The following is a 15938-nucleotide window of genomic DNA, read 5'->3' as shown; positions in this document are numbered from 1 at the left end:
AATGCAAAATATAAAATTTAAAAAATCGAAAAACTGAAAGATAAAAAAACTATAAATCAAGAAATCGAAAAATGTTAAATTTACAAAACCGAAAAATTGGAAATCTAGAAATCGAAAAGTCGAACAACGAAAAACCGTGAAATCAAGGTATCCAAATTGAAAAATTGCACTATCGCGAAATCGAAACAGCAGAAAATCGAGAAATCAAGAAGTCGAAAAATCGAAATCTAAAAAGTCGAAATCGAACACTCGAAAAATCAAAAAACCGAGGAATGAAAATATCGGAACATTGAAGAATCCAGAAATTGAAAAATTCCCAAAATTGTAATGTTGAAAAATTGAGAAATGAAACGAAGAAAAGTCGAACAATTTTTAAAATAAATCGAAAAAGCGAGATATAGAAAAACTGAACATTCTAAAAATCGCAATAAATATTAATTAAAAAAATTTAAATTTTCAAAGGTCAAAAAAAACTAAACATGGAGAAATCGAAAAATCTAAAATTTAAAAAATTGAAATACTAAAAAAATCGAGAAATTGAAAAATGCCAAAATTGACGTGTCGAAAAATTGAAAAATCGAAAAACTGGAAAATCTAAAAGTTGAAAAACCGAGAAATCGAGAAATCTAAATTGGAAAATTGCAGTATCGCGAAATCGAAACATCATAAAAACGAGGAACCGAGAAGTCGAAAAATCGAATAATTGACAAATTGAGATCCGAAAAGTCGAAAAATTGAAAAATCCAAAACTGAAAAATTCCCAAAATTGTAATGTTGAAAAATTGAGTAATTCAAAAAAACGAAGAGTCGAAAAATTTTTAAAATCGAAAAAGCATGATGTCCAGAAATTGAAAATAAGAAAAATTTAAATATATATTTGAAAATTTTAAATAGGAAAATAAAAAATCGTGAAATCGAAAAATGGAAAATTTAAAAACTCGAAAAACTAAAAAGCAAAAAAACTAATCGTCGAAAAATCGAAAAATCTAAAATTTAAAAAATCGAAATACTGAACATCGCGAAATCGAAACCTCAAAAGTTCGAAAAATCGAACGAAATTTAAACTTGCAAACCTAGAAATCGAAAAATCTAAACATAGAAATCTCGATAAATCGAGAAATTCACGAACTGAAAAATTGAAAAATTGGAAAATCAAAAACTTTAAAAACCAAAAAATTGAAAAACCGAAAAATCTAAAAGCGAGAAGTCAAAAAATCGAAAGATTGAGAAATTGAAACATCAAAAATTGAAATATCTAAAATTTAAAAATTCGAAAAACTGAAAAAGTGAAAAATCGGGGAACTAAAGAATCGAAAAATCGATATATCTTAAGTTTAAAAAATCGCAATACTGAAAATTCGAGAAATTGAAAAATGACGAAAAATTGGAAAACCGAAAGTCTGAAAAACCAAGAAATCGAGAAATCGAAATTGAAAAATTGTACTATCGCGAAATCGAAACATCAAAAAATCGAACACTCGAAAAATAAAAAAATCTAAAATTTAAAAAAACGAGAAATGAATATATTGAAAAATTGAAAAAAATCCAAAATTGTAATGTTGAAAAATTGAGAAATTTAAAAAACGAGAAGACGAAGAATTTTAAAAATCGTAAAACCGAGAATGTCGAGAAATCGAAAATACGAAAAATCCAAATATGTATATGTAAAAAAATTTAAATCGGGAAAAACTCGTAAAATCGAAAAATGGAAAATTAAAAACTGGAAAAACTAAAAAATCAAAAAAATTAAACGTCGAGAAATCTAAACACCAAAAAAAAACAAAATTTAAAAAATCGATAAATCAAAACATCAAAAATCGAATAATGAAAAAATTAAAAATCGAAAAATCTAAAATTTTAAAAATTGCAAAATTTTTAAAAATCGAAAAAGTAAAAAATAAAAAAATGTAAGTCAAAAAATTGAAAATTTGAGAATCGGAAAGCCGAAAAATCAAAAATCTATTAATCGAAAAATTGAAAAATCAAAAAATTGAAGAATCGAAAAATTGAAAAATCGTAATACTGAAGGAGTGAAAAATTGAGAAATTGAAAAATTGAACATCGAAAAACTGTGATTCAATATATTTTTTTTTAATCTCGATAACTAGGATAAAATTCAATACGGATTCAAAAAGCACAAGTATAGGAGTGTGTTACTTTTTAACATTTCGACAAAACTGTAAAATAACATCATCAATTAAAGAGGGAAAAGGTGAAGAACGGATAAATTTTAATTAACGATTTTCCATACTTCCGATAATCTTGCAAGTTTTCAAAGCATTGGATCTTGTTATACAATTTTTATTGTTTTCCTAAAAACCTGGATGCACGTTATTAAAAAAAAATTAACAAAAAATTGAACAAAAATCGCCACATATTCTAGTAAATAAAACACGAAAAATCGGTCATTTGTCTTACTAGTTTATCACAGAAGGTAAAAATTAATAATTTAAAAATATCTACAAACGATTACAAAATAAAAAAATGCTCACCATATGTGTCCACGACGTATGGAACAAACCTGGTTATTTATGCTCTGAAATTATCCCTTCTGAACAATTACCTACATTTTAAGAACACCAACGGCAGCCAAAATTTTGAAATATATTTTTAAAACAATCCACTACATTTTATGTAGAAATCAGGCATATCCTAAGAAATTTAATTTTAAAAATTAATTCCTCATCATTTCAATAACAAGATTGTCTCGACTCTCTGTTTCTGTGCTGGTTGACATTCAAATAACAAGAAATATTTCAGCCTGTCACTCCTCGGTAAACCTTTAAAGCTGGAAAACAAATTGACTTATTGAACTGATCTACGCCCATATGTTACAAAGTTCAAGTTTAATAACATTCGAAACTGACCACAAGAACCTAATTCAACTTATTTCAAGATCACAAAAAGTCTTACCGTAACTAAATTGTAAAAGTTTCGCTATTTATTAATTACATCACCAATATAGTTTTTTGATGAAAAACGGTATTGCCTTTCAAATTCAGGTAAGGTAAAATAAAATAAAATAAAAACAAAAAAAAATCAAAAAATACGCAGCATGTCGATAAATGGAAATTTTTTGAACAGAATTTTTGATAAAAAACTTTTGCAATAAGTTAAAGAAACATTCTTTTGACTACATTACCGAGTTTGAAATGATATTTACGGTCTACTAAATTGCAAACAAATTGTCTTCAAGATAAACAACTGAGTGCAACAACGCTGCATTCTTAGTTAGCTCGTAAGACTTAAATTTAATGACTATTTTATTCCGTGTGGCAACGTGGCCGAGATTTATGATATATCTTAATCGCATTATATGCCACATAATTCCTGATCTTTTTAAGGCAAAAGTTTTCGTGTTCGTTATAAAATTAATACTTTAAGATAGCGCATTTCACATGCAACCCAACCCCGACAAATCAAAAATGCGCGACCACGACGAGGTCAAAGTTCGAGTGTCACTTTGAAGAACCCGAAAGCTCACGTCCGCCACGACCCCATAAGTTCGATAGCATTCCACGCAGACATCGTGTCCATATTTCATGTCCTTGATGCGCGCAGGGTTGTAATTATGCAATAAAATCGCATTTCGGTTTCGTCGAGTACAAGAACATTCATGGATCTAGATAAAGTTGCTCCGTAGGTAGCGCTCACTCGGAGAAGACAGTAGGTGATCAAGAGTGAAAGTAAACACAGTCTGATGCACGCTCAGAAAATTAGATAACTCAATGCACATTTCACGCATGTATTATTTCCAGGCTTGGGCAATCCGTCTTAATTTGTAATATTTGAAATTGTAATGCGGCACGGGCGAAAACGTCGCACGAATTTCCACGGCCAGATGTTGCGTCTAATATTTGTCGAAAGTATCGTGGGGGCGGCACACGCCCACCGCACGTTTACGAGCTATCTTAATACGAAGCGCATTACTTAAAATTAACGGGAGAATGGGAATGAGATACTCGATGGTGCCTTTGATTGATGGACGCGATTGTCAAGACCACACATGGTCGGAGACTGCGATGCGGCGGCAGCCGACGAACCCATGGGGTTAAAGCGAGCCGAGGCTAAAACAGGACCGGAGCTGACGGTGCAGTTTGACTAAAAAACTATTTTAAGATATCATTCAAAAAGTCGAACTTGGAGGTAGTTTTAACATAATAGAGTCATTAAGCGCAGTTAAGCATAAATCACTGTAATCGAATTGATAATTGGGTAGTAATTAAGTTTCGTATTCGATAGTTATTACGTCATTATGAACGGTAACACTTCCATCATTCTTTGAGAGACCGACTATGCCGACACTGACATTTCAACGTAACCTAGAATGTGTTCATTTTCTAAGAGCCGTGCTAACGTGTACTAAATAGAACGCACGGACTTTATATGAACAAAAAAAGGAATTGTGGTTGGCTACGGTTTGATAATATAAGCGCCATTTTGGCTTTACGAACAGAAACAAAAATCTTGTGTGAAATTAAACAAGCATTGAGTTGAGTAAAAGTTTGCGTGTTTAACTAAAGTAATTGGCTTTTAGTCAGGATTATTTTTATTTTAAGGACTGATTGCAGACGGCAAATTACTAGATATTTAATTAGGATTAAAATTTAATGTGCGAATAACCCGTGAATCTGTGCATTTAATTGGTTGAATTTCATCTCGTGGTCAGTTAACTGCGTGATTAAGTTAATGACATCATTAACTACGTCTGCAAACCGGATTTAATGCAGAAATTGTCAATTTTGAAGAACCTTGAAACAATTTGCTCAAGTTATCTACATTTGCTGAGAATGTATTCACTACGTTAAAGTTCAATCATACGTTGGTGTTTTTGATAAAAATTTTTCGAAAAATTACAAAATTTGATTTTGCATGCAAAATGAGCAACTCTAAATAATAAAATAAAATATTCATAAACTACACGTACTTATAGGACTATTATTTTATACAATTTAAAACCAATTTTGTGATGACGTCATCACTTTGTTGGTGGGGATGATTAGACAATGTTTGATTAGCGTTTTACTATCTACATGCAATTTATAATACATATAAAATTTGACAACAATCTGTCCGGTAGTTTCGGAGATTATATATCTAATAAAAATCGACACAGACAGACATACAGACAGACAGACAGACAGACATCAACTATCCCTCGTTTTTGACTGCAAAGTATAAAAAATACATCCAAAATTTATCTTTCAGGGACGAACGTGAGTAAGTGAATTTTTATAATGACAAAGACACAGACTTGAATTATTTGTTATTTTTCCAACCAACTTAACTTCACGGCCCTTGAAGGACATTCAATTCCAGTTGTTTAGAAAAATCAGTATAGATAATACCAATCACATTATTATCCCACACTCTAATCACCTAAACTGTCAATAATTGGAGAACTTGGCTCTGATGTTTGTATAAAACTCAAAGCGGATTCATAAACCACAAGTACAGAAGTATGCTATTTTGTAGAATTTAAATACCATTTACTACGTAAAATTTTCAGATCACGTCATGAAATTTTTTACCATCTACACAATCTTCCTAACGGACCTTCCTACTGTAGGGGTCATGAAAAGTCGAGAATAAGAAAAATCTAAATTTTTGGATCTATAACTTCTAAGCCGTTTAAGTATTTCATATTTCAGTTTAAGAGAAATGCTATTTTAAGATTTTTGAAATTCCATTATGTTGTAAATCATTATTCAATAATCTTTCACTAACTTTATCGTTTTGTGTAGAGCTCATTTTAATCATTATACTATTTTTATAATCAAAATTTTCAGCTTATCTCAAAAAGTTCCTGTGTAAACTAAAAACGTCTACATCTATTCAAAATTTACTTACTACATATTACGTTCAAATTCGTCACTGTCTTCGGTAAAATGTCCAGTAACTAAAAGTTCCTTGTTTTCGATTGAAAAGCATTTAAAAAAAATGTCATTTAAAAAAGGACCTTTCTGTGGTAAGTGCATTTTTGCTGTTCTTTGTATTTTTTTGGCACTATTTTAAGTAGAAAAATATGCAACTTTTTTAAATCTACGTGTAAAAAAATTGGTCCAAGGTTACTTTGACCAAAATTTCCTCACCCCTGAATTACAGTCCAACAAATCAAACTTCTTCGAAAACTATAAGTACCAGTCGCAGTGTAAGAAAAAAAGGCTCACAAAGAGAGCGTTTGGTACAAAATTTGAATTTTTTTGCTAAAATCTTAATGCCTAGGGTAAAAAGTCAAGGCGAATTCATAAATTACACATACAGGAGTATGTTATTTTATAAAACTGAAATGAGATTTACTATGAAAAATTTGAGTTGACGTCATCAAATTGTTGGTGAGAATGATTAGACAAATTTTGGTTAACGTTGTAACATCTACACGATATTTTTATTTTCGATGATAGCCCTGAACCCTAGACCAGAACCCACAACATATTCAGCTCATCGAAATCTCCCAAAATTTGTTCTGGATTTTTAGATAACTGTGCAAAAACATACCTCTTTGTGAAATTTTTGACCTTTCTTCTAGCACCTTCGAAACTTCGCAAAGCAGATTTTTTTGTTAATAGCGAGCCCCCAAAGCCATTTCTGGTTTAAATTTTTTGAAAATTCCTACCCTTTTTCCAAAATCTTCAACTTCAAATATGAAAATTTTCAGATATTTTAAAAATTTGATTTTGAAACCTAGACCCTTAGTAGACAAGAGTTTTTTCATAATTTTTAGTCTCCCAGTTTTTTTGGAATCTTGTTAATTAGGTCCTCAACCAAATTGCTACGTTTCTCTCGAAATTTTCGATGATACCTCTTAATTTTGGACCGGGACCTACAAGATGTCATATTTTTGGCTTCAGCTCATCGAAATCTAACTCCCAACATTTTTTCTGGATTTTTGGTCAAATTTCCAAAACTACCCCTTTGTGAAATTTTTGCTCTTTCTTCGAGCACCTTCGAAATTTAGCAAAGCAGATTTTTCTGTTAATATCGATCCCCCAAAGCCATTTCTGGCTTCAGTTCTTCGAAAATTCTTATAATTTTTCCAAAATCTTGAACTTGCATTATAAAAATTTTGAGATATTTTAAAAAACTGATTTTGAAACCGAATATTTCGAAAACCAGCTGAGAGATCGACTTGGCATTACTTTCCCTTCTAGAACCGTCACTCCTTAGTAGACAAGATTTTTTTCATAATTTTTTGTCTCCCAGTTTTTTTTGGAATCCTGTTAATTAGGTCCTTAACCAAATTGCTGCGCTTGTCTCAAAATTTTCGATGATAGCTCCTAAATTTTGACCCGGACCTACAAAATATCATATTTTTAGTTTCAGCTCGTGGAAATCTATCTTCCAGAATTTTTTCTGGATTTTTAGGCTACTTGGCAAAACCTACCCCATTGTAAAATGTTTGCCCTTTTTCGAGAACATTCGAAATTTAACAAAGCAGATTTTTTGTTAATATCGATTCCCCAAACCCATTTCTGGCTTCAATTCTTCGAAAATTCCTATCATTTTTCCAAAATGTTCAACCTCAAATATGAAAATTTTGAGATATTTTAAAAATTTGATTTTGAAACCGAATATTTCGAAAACTAGTTGACGAATCGACTTGAGATTACTCTACGTTCTAGAACCATCATTCCTTAGTAGACACAATTTTTTTCATAATTTTTTGTCTCCCAATTTTTTTGGAATCCTGTGAAATAGGTCCTTAACCAAATTGCTATGATTGTCTGGAAATTTTCGATGATAGCTCTTAATTTTGGTCTGGAATATACAAAATATCACATTTTTGGTTTCATACTCGTCGAAATCTATCTTAAAGAATTTTTTCTGGATTTTTAGGCAACTTTGTGAAATTTTTGCCCTTTCTTAAAGCACCTTCAAAATTTAGCAGAGCAAATTTTTCTGTTAATATCGATCCCCCAAACCCATTTCTGGCTTCAGTTCTTCGAAAATTCCTATCGTTTTTCCAAAATATTCAACTTGAAATATGAAAATTTTGGAATATTTTAAAAATTTGATGTTGAAATCGAATATTTCGAAAACCAGTTGACTGATCGACTTGGAAATACTCTCCCTTCCTTAGTAGGTACGATCTCCCAGTTTTTTTGGAATCTTGTTAAATAGGTCCTTATTAATTGCTACAATTGTCTCGAAATTTTCGATAATATCTCTCAATCTTGGATCGAGACTATCAACATCGTTAACAAACAGGTCATATTTTTGGATTTAGCTCATCGAAAGTTCATCAAGAGTTTCAGGAAGATTTCCAGAATTTTTAGTGGGGTTTTAGGTAACTTCGTGGAAAGCTCAATTTTTCAATATGAAATGAAACTTTTTACCTTTCTTCAAGCACCTTTGAAATTTAGAATAGCAGATTCTTTCGTTAATATCAATCCTCTAAGGCATTTTCTGGCTGCAGTTTTTCGAAAATTCCTATTACTTTTCCAAAATCTTCAATTTGAAATATGAACATTTTGAGATATTGTAAAAATTTGACTTTGAAACCGAATATTTCGAAAACTAGTTGACGGATCGACTTGGGATTACTCTCCCGTGTAGAACCATTATTCCTTAGTAAACACGATTTTTTTCATAATTTTTAATTCCCCAGTTTTTTTTTTTTTAACTGGGAAATAGTTCCTTCACCAATTTGCTACGATTGTCTTGAAATTTTCCTGGATAGCTTTCAGTCTTGGACCTAGACCATCAACGTCATGAACATGTCATGTTTTTGGATTCACCTCGTCGAAAGTTGTTTCCCAGAGTTTTTTTTTTTTGTAGATTTCCAGAATTTTTAATGGATTTTTAGGTAACTTTGCAGAAAGCTCAATTTTTCAATACTGACTTCTACAAAATTTTTGACCTTTTTCAAGCATCTTTTAAAGTTAGCAAAGGAAATCTTTTCTTTGATATCCATCCCCTAAGGCATTTCCGGCTTCAGCTCTTCAAAAATTCCTACCATGTTTCAAAATCTTCAAACTCGAAATACGAAATTTTTGAAATATTTAAAAAATTTGATTTTGACATCGAATATTTCGAAAACCAGTTGCCAGGTTACTACACAATTAGGATTTTTTTTGGGAACATCTTAATGCCTAGGGTAATGAAGGCGAATTCATAAACCGCAAATACAGGAGTGTGTTACATATTTTATAAAACTGAAATGGGATTTACTACGAAAAAAATTTACTTGAAGTCATCGTGAAGATGATTAGACAATTTTTGGTTAGCGTTGTAATACCTACTAACTTCTTGGTGATCTTTTTGGTTATTTTTGGAAAAATTAACTCTCAATGTAACACTTATTTTCTCTTTAAAGTTTTCCTTGCGAAAAAAATACCGACCTCTCCGATTAACTGATTTATGGGTATCTTCAAACATCCCTTTTATGAATAATATGATAACTGATAATTTCAAAATGGCGAATATTTTAATTTTGTGTGTGCAGATATAGATCATATTCCCTGAGTAAATTTTTGGCCAAAATTCTGTAGAAAGAGTGGGTGGATTTATATCAGTGTTAAACATGTGGTTATACTTACTTGAATAGTGCCAATTTGCTAACTAGATAATTTCATATTGGCAATAAATCAAAACTACCGTCTATTGCGAAACGCAGATGTCAAAACAAAGACACCCAGCGCCCACAGCTCCTCTTCCTTAAACCGCTACAAAGAAAATGCAAATTTACGACTCCTCTACCCAGTTTATTCCGTCTGCAACATCTTCTGCACAAAGTTTGCACGCAACGACCCAGCGTCTGGCTCCGGCCCTGGCCCAACAGTGGGTGTCCCGGAATGCACTCTGGACTGGTCTCCGAAAAAGGCCATGTCGCCTAACCAGTCCTCGCAGTCCTGCTTTACGCGATCTGGATCATACAGATATCCCGAGATTAATGCAGTAATGACATGTAATTTACCTGATAATAAACCCGATAAGCTGCTTCATGGAACTGTTCGGTTGCATAACAGTTTATTGCTAAATTATGTAAATACGGGTCTCCATTCAAACTGTCTAGTTATTCACAGCACCACGAGTACCGCCAAATTTATTCCTAGCCGTCAGAACGCGTGGGTGCAAATTTGTTTTCGAGGCGTTTGAGAAAATTTTCAACGAACCGGTGGATAAATATCCGCGGGCTCGTTAAATATTTGACGACTTGTTTTCTAACGTTGACACTTCGTTAACTCGATTTCAATTCGGAAAGTTGATAACCTCACACACCTGCTGGGAATTTAATTAGTTTGATTGTGTCATGGGGCCGGATGGTCGGCAATCGCTTCTTCCGTCCTTCCAGACGTTGGAACAAATCCGGTGCTTTGTTGTGATGCGGGAAGCGTTTGGACACAGTTTAAGGCCAAAGTTTGGAACCTTTGCCAATGACCTATAAAACTGCTACTTCAAAACATGGGTTTTTTAAAGGGTAGGTGCTTTTATTAGACAAGAATTTCAAATGTAACCCAGATATCTTGTACACTTTTTGTACATATTTCCGGACTCTGGTTACCAAACTGCTGATCTTTTTTCACCTACAATGGAAAGGCAGCGTGTTCACACCATTTCCGCACAAATCTTGTTTGTCATTCTAAACGCGGATGATGTTTCCTTTAATACCTATCTTTGTGTTGTTAATACATGGTTTTCATACTGTTTAGAAACTCAAACTTGTTTTTGCTTCCTCAAAGATTATTAAATTTGCAGATCGTGACAAAAATTCTTGCATACTAAGGTTCTCAAAATTATAGCATAATAAATGCTCAAAATTACAACTTGCAACATCTGCATAAATCATGGGAAAGAAATTTTACAAATGCCAGTCATACAATAAACATTCTTGTTTATCTCAATTTCAATTTCAATATATAATTCACTATCATAAAACTCGTGATTTTTAGAACGGAAATAGACAATATGGTAAAACTTAGGACTGGAGGGACTATGACAGTCGAGACAGAAAGAGGTGTGCAAGGATAGGGATCAGTGGCACTCTCGTCACGGCCTACCCCGTAGGGAAACCCGTGTGATGATAAACATATGAACACTAAACAGGATGAGTCACTAAACGCGCGGTCCTCGATATCCATTATTTATTCGAGATAGAAAAAAAGTCAAATACAGAAGTTGTACGGCTGTTTGAGGATTATACACTCAAATTATTTTTAACTATACAGAGTGCTTTGTTTTCAAGACTTAAAAGACAACTTGGTTTTTTGAATGAAAAAAAGAGAAAAAAAGAACGCTAATCATATTTTTTATACTATTTGCTATAAAAGTGCATTTCTTATTTCAAAAGAAAGAAAATGGGTGGGTGGGCAGGGCTAAGTTTAACTTTTTCTTAGCGAGTCTTTTATATGCAAGCAGTATCCCCGCCCACCCACCCCTTCTTCATTCCAGTGACTACTCTAAATATTGTTCACTCTTATCTTGGCAAGTGATAGCCCCGCGCACCCACCCTCTATTTTTTAGAGGGTATTATTTGCCAAAATCAGTCTCATCTTAGCAGAAAGTAGCCCCGCCCACCGTCCTTATTCTTATTTTAACGCTTTTATTTCTGTTCATCAATACAAGATCCAACTTTCAATCAGACCAGATACAATGAATCACTAGAATGAAGACGGGGTAAAGGGGCGGAGTTAATTATATGTTCTTCTGTAAAGTGGTAAGAAACTAACAGAACTTAGGCTGTTAAAAAGAGAAAAAAGAACGCTAATCGTATTTTTTTATTGTACTATTTGCTCTAAAAAATGCATTTCTTATTTCAGAAGAAAAAAAGAACGGGTGGGTGGGCGGGGCTAAGTTTAACTTTTTCTTAGCGAGTCTTTTGTAAGCAAGCAGTAGCCCCGCCCACCCACCCCCTCTTCATTCCAGTGACTACTCTAAATATTGTTCAGTCTTATCTTGGCAAGTGGTAGCCCCGTGCAGCCGCCCTCTATTTTTTTAGAAGGTGTTATTTGCCAAAATCAGTATTATCTTAGCAGGAACTAGCCCCGCCCACCCGCCTTATTCTTATTTTAACGCTTTTATTTCTGTTCATCAATACAAGATCAATCAGACCAGTTACAATGAATCACTAGAATGAAGACGGGGGGACGGAGTTAATTATATGTTCTTCTGTAAAGTGGCAAGAAACTAATAGAACTTAAGCTATTAAAAAGAGAAAAAAAAACGCTAATCGTATTTTTTTTATTGTACTATTTGCTATAAAAAATGCATTTCTTATTTCAGAAGAAAAAAAAGAACGGGAGGGTGGGCGGGGCTAAGTTTAACTTTTTCTTAGCGAGTCTTTTATATCCAAGCAGTAGCCCCGCCCACCCACCCCTTCTTCATTCCAGTGACTACTCTAAATATTGTTCACTCTTATCTTGGCAACCGATAGCCCCATCCACCCGCCTTCTATTTTTTTAGATTGTGTTATTTGCCAAAATCAGTCTTATTTTAACAGGTACTGGCCCCGCCCACCCGCTTTATTCTTATTTTAACGCTTTTATTTCTGTTCATCAATACAAGATCCAACTTTCAATGAGACCAGATAATTCAGTTAAAAAAAAAACAATTTTAAGATCACCATAAAGAATTTAGAATTTTCGGAAGGAAATTTCCAATTCTATGGCTTACAACAGCTAGGGTAATTTTTTGAAAATATATTTGAAAACATAATTTCCAAAATTTGTTTTCAGTTAAAACAAATACAATTTTAAAATCATCTAAAAAAAATTTTGAAGTTTTCAGAAAATTTTGATTTTCAAAAAAATTTGACGTCTTGACTCAACAACTATCGAAATTGTTTCGAAATAATTTTGAAAGCTCAATTCAATTAAAAAAAAACAATTTTAAGATCACCATAAAGAATTTAGAATTTTCGGAAAGAAATTTCCAATTCTGTAGTTTAAAACTAGGGTAATTTTTTCAAAATATGTACACATATTTGAAAACATAGCTAAATTCCAAAATTTGTTTTCAGTTAAAAAAAATACTATTTTAATTTTTTTTTCAATTTCCCTATATGAATCTGTAATTTTAAAATAAATCCACATATGAATCTTTTGACTTTGTTTTAATTCATAGATTCTACCGCGTGTCAAAATAGAATTCAAATCCCATTTTACAATAAATAAAATAAGTCGGAGGATGGAGAAAAGACGTGGGCGGGGCTGAGTTTAGCTTCTTTCAACAAAATTTTATAAGCAAGCAGTGGCCCCGCCCACCCACCCTCTCTTCATTCCAATGACCACTCTTAATATTGTCCAGTCTTATCTTGGCAAGTGATGTATATATATTTATACACTCTTGGATATTCTTATTTGCCCTTTTCTAGGCTTTATAACTATAATTTATTTTTGAAATTCCGTTGCGACATTGTCACGTTATTCCAATTCTGTTGAATTTTTTTAGCAATGGAAGGGTTCAAAAAAAAAAATTGTAACAGGGTTATTTTTAAAATCTATGTTACAATATTTTTTCGAAGGATAAATAAAGGTACCCGCTTTCTCGTGGTATCAATCAAATCAAATTTTAAAATACAAAATGCTTATAAAAATATTCTAAATCTAAACATTTCAATTTTTTCAAACAGAACTTATTTTATTACTATATCTTACTCTATTTTTGTTTCTATTCTGCTAGTATGTCGATGTGTGTCTTAAAATGTAAAAAATTTCAGTAACAAACAACAGAATCAGATACAGATGCAGTAATAAAATATAGTGTTCTATTTAAAAAAAACTAAAATATCGATATTTGAAAATTGTAATAATCAAATTTTTTATAAACACTCTGTATATAACAATGTAATGTTATTTTTCCCACACGTAGCTTTATTTATCTCTCCAAAAAATATTCTAACACAAATTTTAAAAATAACCCTGCTGTGATTTTTTTCACTTCCACTGCTAAAAAAATTGGAGAAAATTGGAATAACGTGGCAACGCCGCATCACATTTCAAAAATGAACGGTGGTCAATTACAATATATAAAAATATATAGGTGTTTAAAAAAAAAATTAAGTTGAGTGGCTAATTTTAGAGTATAGTCCTGAAAGAACCGCACAACTTTGGTTTTCCCTTTTTTTATTTTTTTATTTTAAAATGCAGGGTGTTTATAAAGAAATAACTTTACAATTTTCAAATATCGACATTTCAGTTGTTTCAAATGGAACAGCTTGTATTTTATTACTGTATCTTACTCCATTTTTTGTCCTCATTCTTCTAATATGTCGATGTGTCTATTAGAAAAATTAAAACTCTCAGTAACTATCAACTTTTAATATAGAAAATTCTGTAAAAAAGAAAGAGGACAAAAAATTGAATAAGATGCATTAATATATAGGATGTTTTATTTGAAAAATCTGAAATATCGATATTTGACAATTGTAGTAATTAAAACATTTAATGAAAAATGTAATGGCATTTATACCACAAAAAATGTATCTTTCCACAAAATGTAACGCAGAAGAAAATTGGAACAACCTTGGATCGTAATGTCAAAAATAAGAAGAGGATAATTAAAAATATAAAGATTTATAGGCTGTTCCATTAAAAAAAAAACTAATTTTTGGTTTATGCCTTAAAAACAAAGCACTTTGGCTCTTTTTTCTGTTTTTAATAATAATTAATAAGATGTCGAGGAATGCCTGCTTGGTGACTCACCCTGTATATACAAAAGAGTAAACTGATTTGACTAACTCATTAACTAACTAAATACCATCCACTCGTCATGAGTGAAATAAACTATCTCAGAGAAGTAAATGCGACTTTCATACAATCGTTCATCCCTTATTTTATCCCCTTGGGGGTGCAATTTCCAAAAACGCAGGTAAATCTTAATTTTCAACCTTAAGCCTACTTATTCAATTTCTGATGTTTATTGTTTCGAAAATTACAAAACTCACAAATTTTCATCCCCTATTTGACCCCTTCTTCGGTGGAATTTCCAAAAATGCTGAAAGGGGTAAGTGTTTAATTTCTAACCAGAGTATTAAATTTCATGCTTTTACTTTGAAAACATAGTACGAAACGAGCATTAAGAATTTCATACCCTATTTTATCCCTTTCGGGGAGGAATTTCGAAAAATCAGCAATCAGGACTTTTCTTTTTAGTTAGATATATTGATAACGAACTTTTTCGGTACTAGGGTACTACAATTGTATTATCACGTTCTTCTGTAATTTTAATTGGTACTGTTCTTAATTAAGACAGTGAAGTCTGTTTAGAAAACTAGCGCATCTGTTACATTATTGTGGACAAACTGAAGTACTATTATACACTAAAACATAACAATGATTATGAACTAATTATAACCAATTAGTGGCTTCTAATAATAGTAACTTGTGTATAAAAGCAGTGAAGTGTAATTTTTATCGCGAAAGTGGGTGAAACGAAGCAAAACTTATCTTTATCTAGAATTTGAAGACGAAGACTAAATAAAAACTAGCGACACTTCCCCTGCCTAGTTTGTACCATTATATGTACACTCCTTTATCTATAAAGTTGCAAAAGTTAATATTCCGCAAACAAATTACTTATTATTGAACATGTGTTGCTAATTAAGTTGTTATGACATGCAGTACGTGCACCCGGAAACTAAACTTGGCAATGTTACAAGTCGTCTACAATTATGAGTACCATTATCATCATATATCTGATCCGCCATTGCAAAAAGTGACAGCCCTAAATCTCGCTAAATGTCGCCTTTCCTGATATGGGTATATTCACTCTGCGAGCGCAGCACTTCTTGGAAACCATTTCAATAAATCGCCACCACGCTTCAGAAATTCGCCGTTTTGAAATAATAATTTTGGAAGTCAGTGCCGCAACTTCCTCGAAAGCGGTGAAAATAGAAAAAAGAGTGCAAGTGGTGTTCTTGGAAATGAGTAACAATGTAGTTTTACACAAACTGATCCGAATTAAATGGTGCCAACAAGCGCGAAGGTCTTCACAACGTG

The 15938-nt window shown here is 32.2% G+C and overlaps 1 protein-coding gene across 3 annotated transcripts in view; it reads left to right on the top strand.

Annotated features, from left to right (window-relative positions):
- LOC135141593 (uncharacterized) overlaps positions 1 to 15938 on the top strand; it is an 81223-nt gene that overhangs the window by 59078 nt on the left and 6207 nt on the right. The gene's annotated exons all lie outside the window — the stretch shown is intronic.

Source organism: Zophobas morio, unplaced genomic scaffold (assembly GCF_036711695.1).
Source record: "Zophobas morio isolate AGI-343-1 ecotype UQ-CSIRO unplaced genomic scaffold, CSIRO_AGI_Zmor_V1 ptg000004l, whole genome shotgun sequence".
NCBI classification, from domain to species: Eukaryota; Metazoa; Arthropoda; class Insecta; order Coleoptera; family Tenebrionidae; genus Zophobas; species Zophobas morio.
The sequence above is the reverse complement of the archived record's forward strand: the minus strand, read 5'-3'. Positions and strand labels throughout refer to the sequence as shown.